This window comes from Mycteria americana, chromosome 1 (genome assembly GCF_035582795.1).
Source record: "Mycteria americana isolate JAX WOST 10 ecotype Jacksonville Zoo and Gardens chromosome 1, USCA_MyAme_1.0, whole genome shotgun sequence".
Lineage (NCBI taxonomy): Eukaryota > Metazoa > Chordata > Aves > Ciconiiformes > Ciconiidae > Mycteria > Mycteria americana.
Window position 1 is genome coordinate 166380040 of NC_134365.1, and position 14170 is coordinate 166394209.

At 36.2% G+C, this 14170-nt stretch overlaps 1 protein-coding gene across 1 annotated transcript in view; it reads right to left on the reverse strand.

Annotated features, from left to right (window-relative positions):
- GPC5 (glypican 5) overlaps positions 1 to 14170 on the reverse strand; it is a 777907-nt gene that overhangs the window by 313486 nt on the left and 450251 nt on the right. The gene's annotated exons all lie outside the window — the stretch shown is intronic.

The window sequence follows — 14170 nt, forward strand, 5'->3', positions numbered from 1 at the left end:
GAAGGCTGCAGGAAGACCTTATAGCAACCTTCCAGTACTTAAAGGGGGCCTATAGGAAAGATGTGGACAGACTTTTTAGCAAAGCCTTTTGTGACAGGACAAGGAGCAATGGGTTTAAACTAAGGGAGGGCAGATTTAGACTGGATTTAAGAAAGAAATTTTTTACAATGAGGGTGGTGAAGCACTGGAACAGGTTGTCCAGAGAGGCAGTGGAGGCCCCATCCCTGGAAACATTCAAGGTGAGGTTGGATGGGGCTCTGAGCAACCTGATCTAGTTAAAGATGTCCCTGCTCTTGCGGGGGGGTTGGACTAGATGACCTGTAGAAGTCCCTTCCAATCCAAAGCATTCTATGATTCTATGATTCTATGATATACTTGAGAAAGGAAGCCAAATGGGAGAAAAGATCCATGTTTCAGACACCTAATGGATTTGACATAAAAAATACTAGTGACTATACAGTGCCACAAAGGATGCCTTTGATGAAGTCTGTGTCTATTGAGCTGTGGCATAACCCTCTGTTTCTGCAACTGGGTAAATCACAATGAAGCAGGAGATTTTCCCTTCCTTAAGCATGTCTACTGGTCCTGAGCAGAATCTGCTTAATGAGGCTCCAAGTAAGAAAAATGATTCATGTTTAGTATGTCTAATCTCACTGCTACTGGCCAACAACTGGCAGAGACTTGTTCTAGTTAGCCAGCCTTTGAAAACACGAAGAGTGGAATTTATCTCCAGATTCACTTACCTAAACGTAGGTATCTACAATACAAGGTTTAATGTGAACTAGCTCCTGCTATAGTCACTGGAAATACAGTTCATACATTCAAAAGAAACTAGGGAGCACATACTGAAACAGACTCCTGAAATGATCTGCTAAAATGACAGCATATCTAGGCAACTGAGTCCCACCCTTACTATTAGGTGTCTGATCTAGAGGGGAATCCTTCCAAGAGGATCAGGGCGCAAAGAATACTTTTTCCCTTGCACTATCTTTTCCATGTATTTCTTCCTAGAAAGTAAAAAACAGTACTTGTGCCTATTAGCAGACTAATTCTAGAAAAGAGGCATCTAATTCGTAGGCCAGATTGGAATTATACAGATGTCTAACCACTTCCCTTTAGAAGAACAGAAGAAAAAGGAAACTCAGTTGCTGCCTTGCAGATCACAGAATCACAGAATCACAGAATCATATAGGTTGGAAAAGACCTTTAAGATCATCGAGTCCAACCATAAACCTAACACTGCCAAAAACCACCACTACACCATGTCTCTAAGTACCTCATCCAAACGTCCTTTAAATACCTCCAGGGATGGCGACTCAACCACTTCCCTGGGCAGCCTGTTCCAATTCTTGATAACCCTCTCGGTGAAGAAAAATTTCCTAATATCCAGTCTAAACCTCCCCTGGCGCAACTTGAGGCCATTTCCTCTTGTCCTATCACTTGTTACCTGGGAGAAGAGACCGACCCCCACCTCTCTACAACCTCCTTTCAGGTAGTTGTAGAGAGCGATGAGGTCTCCCCTCAGCCTCCTTTTCTCCAGGCTAAACAGTCCCAGCTCCCTCAGCCGCTCCTTATAAGACTTCTGCTCCAGACCCTTCACCAGCTTCGTTGCCCTTCTCTGTACGCGCTCCAGTACCTCAATATCCCTCTTGTAGTGGGGGGCCCAAAACTGAACACAGTATTCGAGGTGTGGCCTCACCAGTGCCGAGTACAGGGGCACGATCACTTCCCTAGTCCTGCTGGCCACGCTATTTTTGATACAGGCCAGGATGCCATTGGCCTTCTTGGCCGCCTGGGCACACTGCTGGCTCATATTCAGGCGGCTGTCAACCAACACCCCCAGGTCCTTCTCTGCCAGGCAGCTTTCCAGCCACTCTTCCCCAAGCCTGTAGCGTTGCATGGGGTTGCTGTGGCCCAAGTGCAGGACCTTGCACTTGGCCTTGTTAAACCTCATACAATTCACCCCAGCCCATCGATCCAGCCTGTCCAGGTCCCTCTGCAGAGCCTGCCTACCCTCCAGCAGATCAACCCTCCCACACAACTTGGTGTCGTCTGCAAACTTACTGAGAGTACACTCGATCCCTTCGTCCAGATCATTGATAAAGATGTTAAACAGAACTGGCCCCAACACCGAGCCCTGGGGAACACCGCTTGTGACCGGCCGCCAACCGGAGTAAACTCCATTCACCACCACTCTCTGGGCCCGGCCGTCCAGCCAGTTCTTTACCCAGCGAAGAGTACACCCGTCCAAGCCATGAGCAGCCAGTTTCTCCAGGAGAATGCCGTGGGAAACCGTGTCAAAGGCTTTACTGAAGTCTAGATAGACAACATCCACAGCCTTCCCCTCATCCACTAGGCGGGTCACCTTATCATAGAAGGAGATCAGGTTGGTCAAGCAGGACCTGCCTTTCCTGAACCCATGCTGGCTGGGCCTGATCCCCTGGTTATTCTCTACATGGCGTGTGATAGCACTCAGGATGATCTGCTCCATCAGCTTCCCCGGCAAAAGATACATTGCTTCACAGAATACAGGTCATAACTGAGTATTTTAGAATAGATTCACCCTTCTTTAGCAAACTTTTGCTGTTTTTTTTTTATATATTAACACGTTTTGCAGATTTGAAGAACTAGATCTTGCATAGTCACATCTCCCTTACAGATTATTTCTGGGAATAAAAATAGTGCTAAGTTTCAGTAAGAAACAGAAATTAATTGATTCTCTTATTTAAAAGTTAAAAAATGGTATGAACATGAATTACTGAGAAGCAGATTATTCAAGGCATTGGAGTTATAATCATTAATAGAGGAAGACGCAAATATGAAATTAATCTAATTTAAGTCTCTGCACAGGTTGCAAAGGGAACTCTCAGGAGATCACACACTTTGATTTTTTTAAAGAATATAATAAAGACTGGAGACACATGACAGGCAGAGGAACTACCTTTGATTATAAACTACCTTTGAGTATACAGAAGTATGACATTTATCATAGTTAAAATCTGTTTAAAAAATAGATTGAAAGATAAAGGTCTGATGTGATTCACAATTTTGAAACAGAAGCAGATTCTTTCATAAGCAGATTAAGAAAGTGTTTTACAATTCCTGTTGAATTCAGTGAAATAATTCATTTTTAATATAATGGTTATGAAAGTTTTGCTTTGTGGTAGTTTTAACATTCATTTTTCTGTGTTCCAAATCTAAAAAGAGAAACAGATAAAACAGATACCAAGACAGTTTGATAACCAAACACATCATGGGATTCACAGCCATTCTCACATCCTTTTGCACCAGTAATCATTTTCTCCTTCACAGATGATGGGGAAAAAGGAATGATTTCTTCTCCTAGCACACCAGAATTTTCAGAGAACTTGAATTCCATTTTACAGGCCTTATTGGCTGTATTTGCAAGCAGCCCCTCTATTTTATGTTGTAACAAATCATTAGTGATCTTGATAATGAGACTGTAAAGTACATTGAAAAATATTTAACCCTTATCTAAAAGTAAGCAAAATGGAATCAAAACCAGAGCAAAAGCAAAAGAACCTAATTTAGGGAAGGACTTGTCTAACTATAGATATCTGTACTTGAGCTACTGAAGCTTGAGTTCTTTTACAATCAGTTGAGATTAATAAAGATTATAGGGCAAAATTCTTCTCATCCTAACAGATGTGCTTAATATACACCTAATGAAATGTGCCCTCACGTGTTTATTCATTTCCAGTGACACATGTTTATTTGTTTCCAGTGACTATAAAAGGAGCCTAAATTTATTAGTTCAAGCACAGATGTTTACATTATAAATGGCTAACATGAAGAAAAATCCTGTCCCTGTATCTATTGTTATTAAAGTAAGACTACATTCTGAGGAAAATAAAGAAATGAACAGTAGTGTATAGCTGTCTTCTAACATTCACTTTTTGACTTTGGGTGGTGAAAATGTAGAGTTTTTCCTGTAACATTAAAGTAGCTAATCTGATCATTTTAGGGAATTGTTACTAGAATATGATAATCCTTTCAAAATTTATAGACGTTAGCTTTTTATTTTCTTTCCCTCAAAGTAATAAGAAGAGCCAATTTATACTAAAAAAAAAAAACTCTTAATTTTTTTAAAAACATTTTCTTTGAGGCTTTATGTCAGTAGAGTAGAAATACACTGAACGAATAAAAGAGTCATCAAAAGTGGATGATAAAAGCTATCACAGACAGTATGAGAAATGTGACATCAACCATGGGATGCTGCTCTTCCCCCCCGCCCAAAAAAAAAAATTATATTAAAATATGGAGTAAAAATACAGAGCAGGTCAAATTCCCAAAGCAAATATTCACATCTTTGCTAATTTTGTCTCCAGTCCCAGCCTCTCCAAAACATGAACAAGGGTTTAAATATTAATTCACTTGTGGCAGACTTTAAAGGTAAAATTCAAAATTGTGAGTTAAAGAAACATCTCTTAGAGATAATAAATTCACACATGAAGCCGACTACAGACAAAAGTGACTCTTCAGAAGGTCTGTTTTTCAAAAATATCTTGACTTTTGGATGTTTATCTAAAGCAAAACCTCATAGTTTTTTGAGGATTAGACATCACCACTTACGAGAAAGGTATTGATTTAAACACAATTGCTTGAAAAGAACATATTTTTGTGGGAAAGCTCATGCTCATTTTTATTTTGTATAAAGGAAAACAATATAAATCCTCATCCACTGCATTCATGGAAGAACTTGATAGAACAGTAAAGGTGGTTTGGATACAGTGATCATCTCAAGAGTTATAAAAACATCTTCTTTTCAGATCCCCAGTACATTATTATTATAAATCCCATTTCAAACAACACATTAAAAATAATAAGAAATATTGATTCATTGAAATATAATCAATGAATAATTAAAAATATAGTTATAATATTAGACATTGGTTCCATGAAATAATATATGCAGTAAAAGGCTCCAATTTTCTGGTAACTTCAGAATTAGTGATATTTTTATAAGGTAATTCCTGTTAAAATATAATTAGAACTTTGTAACTCCTACTAGAGTCATTATGTGGACTCTCTGGAAAATACAAGTTCCTGTGATGTCAGTGGAATGATGCCCACTGACTTCAGAAAGAACTTGATCATAACTCATTTAAAATGTAACATGTATTAGCCTTATTATTTTCCAATTAGCCAGACTTTGCACAAACAAGCAGTATATTTTTACTTGGTTTTGCATAACTCTCACGCACATGCAAAAATAAATGTTATGTAATTTAATCTAAGTAGATAAAGAATTTTAATGTTTTGTATGAAAAAACGCATAAAGGTGAATTTCTTTTTTTAAGAATTGGAGACAATATTTTCTTTTCTTTTGATGAAATTTTCCAAGTTCTTATCTGTTAATAGGATGAAATATAAACCTTTTTAAAGTTGTTTTAGGACAACAAAGACCTAAATTCATGTCAGACCCTAGTGAAGTGGTTATTCTGTTTTTCCCCCATACGCTAGCTAAATGACTTTAACCATAGCTCTAGAGACTTAGCCTGATTATTATCGCCCTCTAGTTTTTCCTACTCTATCCAAATAACTAAAGAGTCTTTGGACCAGAGAGACACAGACTTATAATAGGTAAAGACAGGAGTCAATGTACTTGGGCATAATCTACTGCTTTTTGAAGGACTAACCTTAACCAATTTTCCACTGGTTCATTTGAGGGGACTGGATTAGTAAATCACACAACTTTGATGATATCACATAACATATCGATAATGTTCTCATAGGCTAATAGTAATTGGGAGGCTAGGCTTACCCCACCCTTCCTTCTCACAGGAAGACTGTCATAAACTGAGCTCTTCTCTGTTTCCCTTCTCTTTTGGGGAACTGAAAATTTTTTGAAGAGAAAGATTTATTTTAAATAGCACATTCCTGTGGAAAAATTACATTTCAATAAATCAGTATTTTCTTTCAGCAATAAGATACATATTATCAATACATATGAAGTTCAAAGATTTTTATGTATACATGATAAGTGTTGGCACAGAAATACATAATGATATAAATTATCGAAGCATTAAGAAAGCCACAGTGATATACAAGTTCCAATGATTTCCACAAAAAAAAATTCACTTGTGGACTCCTATGCATGGAACTTCACCAGCCTATGAGCTGTGTACAGGTAAAGTTGCTGAATGTATAATGACATGAAGCAGTGAGAGAAAAAACAAAACAATTCCATTTGAAATGCAATGTAAAAACTGCGAAAAGTTACAAGACAACTTCCTTGTGTTTTATTTTGCAAAAGGGTGTGACATGCATGTTCATATTATACATTGGAAAAAACATACGATGACATTTCAATTTTTAGTTGTTTCCTATTTAAAGAGCATCAACTCTCTCTCTTGCATACAATCTTTTGTCAGGAGACAACATTTGTACTTCTTGAGTGATGAATTTAACCTGAGTAATGGATTACAGCTGTACTGTCAGGTTGGATCATTAATTCAAAAACAAATAAGGGGAACGTTTACATAAAATTTGCTGAGGGAATTCACACAGAGGCAGAAACAAAGTCAGCTAATATAAAATTTTGTATTTTTCAACAGTGCATTGCCCGGTATTAACACGTTACACTCAACAGGAATATTGTTATGACAGAGCCTACCACAAACACAAACAAAGAAGCACAATTACTCTTCAAAGGTTTTAAGTTATCAAAAAGCATTTAACAAGCATACTCACTGGTCTAAAACACAGCACATCAGCAGTGTAATAATTACAAATGACCTGCATTAATAACATGAGGTTATATTTTGATGGGAATTACCTTATAATAAGACAACTAATTCTGAAGTTACCAGAAAATTGGAGCCTTTTACTGCATGTATTATTTATTTGAACCGATGTATAAATATTCACACTAATAGTTACCAGTAAAGAAACAAATTTTCCAGCAAAGTATCAATTTATATTGCTTTCTCATTCATTCTTTCATATTTCCTGAGGAAAAGGAACTAGATAATAGATGTTATAGCTATTTATCTGGATAGAGAATGGCCTAAATGCTTTCTTATTTCCACAGCAGTAGAAGGAAAGTAGCTAGTGCCACTCTTACAAAAGTGTTAGTGTAAAATTCCAACTTAGTACTTCTCAGTTTTTAGCAACTTTTCAAAAAAACCTGCTGCCTACTGCTTTATGCCTCCTGAACTTGAGCACAGAGGATATACTCCTGTATGTTCTTTTCTGATCTGGATTCTCCTGTGAAGGTTACAGTTCTTCAGGAGGTCCTTTTTGGAATAATCAGAGAAATACAGAATATGGTATTGTGTGGTCAAGGTATGATGCAGGTTGTGTATCACCTGAACTACCTTTAAACTAATTGGCTATACATAGGAATAAAGTTGGCATCCTGGAGGAGATAGTCACTTTATGTGGTACTGAAGTAATAAAAGGGTAATTTATCAGCCTGGAGAAAACTGGGCTTCCAATTAGCACAGCAGGAAGGAAAGCTCATTCATCTCTGTGGATTCATTCACTTCCTTCTAACTTTTCCTTTTCCCTAGCAGGGGTATCCTTCAAACTGTTTCCTTGGATAGAGAGGGGAAAATAACCCAAATTCTTCTGATTTGTCTTCCAGATACGTAGACGCTTTTGAGCTGCTTGAACCAACAAGTTACATACTGAATGAAGAAGTAATATGCCATGTGCTTGTTTCACCTAATTTGGGGCCAAAACGCATCGAAGCAATCACAGAGGACCAGAACACCTATGCCAGATACAGTCCCTGCTCAAACAGACCTGACAGTGAATAATATGTCAAGTCTCCCACTGAGGACTATAAAATTAATTCTGAATGGTACTCCTATGAAACGTGGGGCAAATGTTTTTGCCTGGAATTAGTGCAGAAGTCACAGCAGGTGATACAGTAGGGCAAGACACGGTCTTCTCACATTTCAAAATGGGGTGGATTGTTCTGTAAGATTCCTCATTTCCTGCTCCTCGTCCACAATCATCTTTCAGACATGTTCTCTCAAAGACAAACCACCAACTATAGACAGAATTATGAGATGGGGAATACACACAGACTATTTCTGGAGAATTTTGTAGGGTTAAAAAAAGTCAGCATTCGATTCCATTAAAATACATCAAGCACCATCGTTAAATGACAGCTCCTCTAGCAAAACAAGAAATGGTTAATCTATTCCACAAAACACAATATCAAATCTGGGTATAAAAGCACATGATAAAAGTTAGTGCAATATTTAGACCAGGTTTAGGGTTCACAGCAAGAACTTTTTTTTAATTCATTTTTAATAGAATTGAGATGTTCTGAACTGAGTGAACATATAAACAGTGAAGTCATGTAGTCCTTCCGAAGACACCTGAGTAAGAATACTTCACATTAACAATGGAGGATTAGGAAGAATACTGTTGTGTGTAAACAAAAACCTCAATCCTACTCAGACATAAGGCATCTCTTCCTTTGTTGAGGTAATACAGAATGCAGATGAGAGTTTAAAACAATATAACAGATGGCAAACATCATAATGGAGATTTTATTGCTTTCACTATCTGGTGCATTCCACCAGTCTTCTTAAGTCTTTGAATCCTGAGACACTCACTGATAGCAGAAATCTACTGAGAACCCCTTTACATTACTTCCAAGATGGTTTGGACCCCAATGCTTTACTTTTGGTTACTTTTGGAGCTGAGGATGGTGAATGGCATAGAAATAGCAGAAGAGGTTGCCCAGAGCACACGGGAACCGATTAACTGTGTTACCTGATACCGTGTTGACAATTTATAAGACTGAAAGTACAACTTTCAGAGTTGTCTACTTATTAATCTTTGTCTTCTTTGTTTAATTAGACAATAAATGTTTAAGGAAAAGGGGCTGTGAACTGTGCAAGAGACTCGAGTTTTGGACCATATTTCTACTACTTTAACATGATTTACTTTCTGAGTCAAAGATAGTGGCCTTCCACTACACTGGGATAAAGGTGTACTCAAAGACACTGGTCAATAACAAGCTTATTGTTAAATAACTGTGGTAGAAGCATTGAAATATTTTGATGTAAATCAGCAGATCCAGACTGGACTTTTCAAATATAAAACCCTAAAAAATACTCAGGGGGAATATCAGGTCATTAAAGAAATTATTGTTCATTAGAATGTTTAATCTATTTTATTTGTATACATATATTTTTACGCTTGCTTCCTAATGAGTTAAAATAAAGTTTAAGACTGTTTTAAGATCAAATGGTATAATTTTTTTAAGATGTTTAAAAGTAATCCAAGGGCTCTTCATTAAGCATTTGACAGTCTGTGTGGTTGTATATCACTTCCACTTCAGATCATGAATCCTCATTCTTCATATTCAACTCCTTCAGTGAATCTATCTCAATCTAGTCTCGTGATGATTCATTTAAATCTTATATGCCTAATGGCAGATGGATTTTTATGATAAACACAGTTCAAGATAAATGCAGTCATTTTGTCATATTTGTCTTTGCTGCCTAAAAATAGTCTTTTCCTCTTCTTGTATCCCAGTCAAGTACTTTGAATGAACATTACCTCAGTGAAATCATGTGTTATAGTGTAGCTAATATTTGTACTCAGACTAGTTGTTTTGTTCAGTGAACAGTAACTCTTCAATTCCAGCACATCTAGGGTGGGAACGGCTGATGAACCAACTGAGAGAAGCAGCTGTACAAATAAGCAATATCATGATCACTGTTGCCATTGCACTTTCTTCCAATTCCACCTGTTCACGTGAATTGGTATTACTGAATTGATATTACTCTTCTTATTCTAATTTAGGAAAAGACTGTGCCCTGCCTTGGGTAGGCCTGCCGGTGGTGAGAAGCAAGATGGAAAAGCCTCTACAGAATTTGCACATTTCCAAGTATAGCAGTTAGTGACGTTTACTCTCCTTGAATTAGGGAGGCTAAATGAAATTTCACACATGTGCCAGCTTTAAGTAGCTTTGGTCACAGAAGATGCCATCAGAATCAGATTTTAAAAAAAAGAAAAAAGCAACTGTACTGAAGTGGTTGAAGGAGCAGAAAGAGAAGAAATGATGCTTGAGACTTGAGAATGCAGTATAACATCATATGAGAGACACAGACTGGTTTATTGGAATCATAATACCTTCTCTTTATATGGACATCACAACATAAAGCCTTTTCTGAATTATTTTCCCTCTATCACATAGTCTGAACAAGAAAATAATAATCTACAGATTAAGTAGCCCTAGGAATAAAACATTTTTGAAATGTTTTTCCTCAGACAGGATGAACATCAGGTGAGATAAAAATCAAACAAGTGAGAGACAAGGTTTGCCTGTATATGCCTTAAGCACAAGGACATCCCTGATATTTCTATTTATATGAGCCCTAAACTAGGAGATCTCTGGCTGTGGTAAAGAAACACCTGTGTTGCATGTTAAAATGAGAAAAGAAAGACAAAGCAGTGGTAGAGCACTTCTCAGAAAATTAGTGGTCTTGTGAAAAGTCTTATGAGAATTTTGATAGGTGGTATTGAGTACCTCAGAGGAGTTATATCAGGATTCCTCACAGAGCTATTTGAAAACAGATTCAAATCAATATATAGGTGATAAGTATTTGTTGTTATTACCTCTTGCATTCTGCAGAGGTTTTTGAGGAGGTAATTCATTGTGACGCATTAAATAGTCCTGTGGGAGCTCCTGGGTTAGGGTAGAATAAAACCAGCAAATGAAGTGTCAAGACTTTATACTACTGTTTATTTTATACATTTAAAGTACACTATCCTTTCTACTACCATTCCTTCAAATAACTGCACCAATTTGCTATATTTTAAAACTACTTACGAGGGGCGAAGCAGACAGCACAATTGTAGGGCTTTGAAACACTGAATGTAATGTAAGGATTAACTGTTTGATATGAAAACCAGAATTTTACAAAATACAACATAATTTAAGCACTAGTGTAATGCTAGGGCTATTACTTCTGAGTCATAAATACCAAATCTCTTCATTGGCCTTCCAAAGACAGCCTGTCACCACACATTCGTCAGTCTCCAACACTAAGTGAAAACAATTCATACATCTATAACACTGAGTGTAGAAATAAGTCATCTTTGACTTCAGAGGCTATGTGTTCACATAAAATTGTTAGAGGTTTATCTTGGCAGAAACATATCTTCTCCCTTCCTCTCTGTTTATTCCAGGTCTGAGAATCATACACATGTTCAGAAAGCAATGACATGGCCTTAGAAAAGGTGGATGGGTCTTCACGCTTCTTATTTTTATACAAAGCAATGTACTTAAAAAGGGCAACTTCATACCATCATACTTTATCAGCTTATTTAGATTATGAATTTGTTGCAGACAAGATCATTTCCTTGGTGAAAATGACTGGAACAGCTAACAAAAAGGAGCCTGGGCTTCGGCTGGGACCTCCAGACTCTATTATAATACAAAATAGTTAGTAATCCCCCTTTGTTTCCTGACTGATTATGAGAGAACACAAAGTTGTCCAGAAGAAAAAGACTGTACAAAGTTTCTTTGGTGAGGAAAAAATAATACTATCTCTATGTCTCTATGCATTAAAAGAGTATAAGGTAAAGTGAATGACTCATGTGCATAATGAATACAGTTAAAATGTGTACGTTAGTAAACTCCATAAATGATCTTTTTACACCCATTTTAATGTGACACATTAAAAAGAAATACCTATGAAATAACTTATCTGTTGTATAAGTCATAAATGTTTTTTGAACTTCAAAAGTCATAAATGCATTATAAAGTCCTGTAATAATGCTTATCTATGACAATAAAGTAAGTATCTTTTTTCTGGAGTTTATTAAAACTTCTTGAAAGTATTTTGGTTAACTTTTTTACTTTGCTTTTTACTTAAAAGTTTCTCTTAGACAAAATGACTGTAACAAGTATGTGTTTAAAACTGTAGCACTAAAAGTTGACTTCATATTCACCAATTTAGATTATTTGGTGCTTCAGTTCAATTCCGGTGTCATTCGTGTCTTTTATGTGTCTACTGTCACCCATTTATCAATATAGATGGAAGAGTAAGTCTCTGTGAGAAGAGTATGACCCACTGAAAAGAGTATGATCCATATGAAAAGAGTATGATCTCTGAGAAAGAGTATGACCCTCTTTTATGTTTTCTCTGCCTCACCTTATTCCTGTCTTCTGTCTTTATGGTTTTCTTACTGTTTTTCACAAATTGGAAGTTAACAATGAAACACTAAGCCACTGATATTTCTAACATGCGTAATTTTTCTTCTGCTATGATTCCTAAGTTGCTATGTGGGCATTGGCCAACTCAGTCCGTTGTGTCTCTACCTGTTCAGTTCTACTGCAGCTGAGGTCTGTTTTTCACTTTAAAAATGTGGTCATGTTACACTGATAAACTGGTCTTTTATAATGCATAGAAGCAGCATGTAACAGTGGAAAACCTGAACAATGATCTGTTATATACCAGTAGAAACAAAGTAAAAAATTGTACAGATGTACAGCAATTCTTGAGCTTGACTTCTGAGTAAGATTACAAGCGTTTCTATATCAGAAGCTTATGAAGGGCTGGATTTGAACAAATCTAACTTTTCAATCTTGTTCACACTGTAAGTGTGGGGTTTTTTCTTTTTTATATCAGTTTACTTAGGACTACAAATATAAGTTTCTGTACAACATATCAGGTTTGGTTGGTCTTCTACGACTTATATGATAAAATACAAACCATACCTAAATACAGAAGAGTAATCAGACATTTCTGGCTATTTGTATGCAACTAAAAAAATTGGGAAGCACAAAAAAGCACTAGAACTAACAAGCTAACATTGAGGATCAAACATACTGTAGTCAACCTCTAGGTTTAGCTAAAGTTAAGTCATGCTTTTCAAAGATCAGTAAGAAATATCACCAGAATAAATCTAACTTTTCAGTTTAAAAACAAGGAGTTCAGGATCTGACTTAGCTTGAAATCGATACCAGTCACCTGAAGCTAAGAAAATTTCACCAGCTTAAATCATGATGTTGTTTATCTTTTAATTTTTTAATTCTAGTTCCTCATGTAAAATCATAAATCTTGAGAAGATAATTTTGTTTACTAAAATATACTTATTTTACATTTTTCACTTTCAATTTCAGTTTTAATTCCTAAAGTCCTACTCATATATCACAATGATGCAAAAGAAAGATTGTTCAAACTGTTTCATTTATCTTAAATATACACTTAAATGATTTCTGAAGACAAAGATTTTCCTGATGTATATTATAACAAAATTCTTACTAATTGTAATGTTTTAACAGTTCTATTGGACAGAAAGTCCATGTCAGTAAGTATGTGTGATACCCCAGAACAAAGTAGTGTTGTCTAGGACTCTTTCTGGTATACATTCAAGACACCTTTTAAGGTGCATTCCAAATACTAAATGCATGCCAGCATAATTCCATAAAATCACAACAGCTCATCAAAGGTACTAGTAACTCAAGATATATGCACAAGTCATAATATTGAACAGTATGGACTCATATTTTTGTTAAGTAATATCTTAGAAAAGGTTCAAATGAAACAGCATTACATGTAAACTTCAGTATGCCTAATACATAGTTTATAGTTCTGGAGATTTATAATACATGTAGTATAAAGAGAATATGAAGGCTAATTATATTTTTGACATTTTGAAAAGATTACACTAAATATATCAATATGAAGAAAATTTGAATGCAGTAGAAGGTGAAAGAAAATTTACTATTCTTGCAATTCTTTTGTCATGTAATACTTGCTTAATAGACCCAGTCATATTCTAAGACTATTTTATAGTCTTTCCATACCATAGAGTGTCATTATCAAATAGATGTAATATGTCCAGTATTCCAAAGTACATCCATTTTTAAATATTTGATCTCTGACTTCTTTTTTCAAAGTTAAATCTTCAAAGGCACTCTCAGGAAGTAAGTGTCCAAATCTTTTTGCAGATCTCTTAAAATCTCATCTAGAGAAGCTATAGCAGGACTTGAAAATGTATGGACTGGGTATCAGTGCAACAGCATCTTAGGCTGAATCCAAACTGACCTGCAAAGACATGCCCCAAGATGCTCAGTCTCATTTCTCCAGTTGTTCAAATTAGAATTGGGCAAGCATACACTGTGGCTTCCCTATGGCCACATTTCTAAGTTGCCTTTTCACTGTCAAGT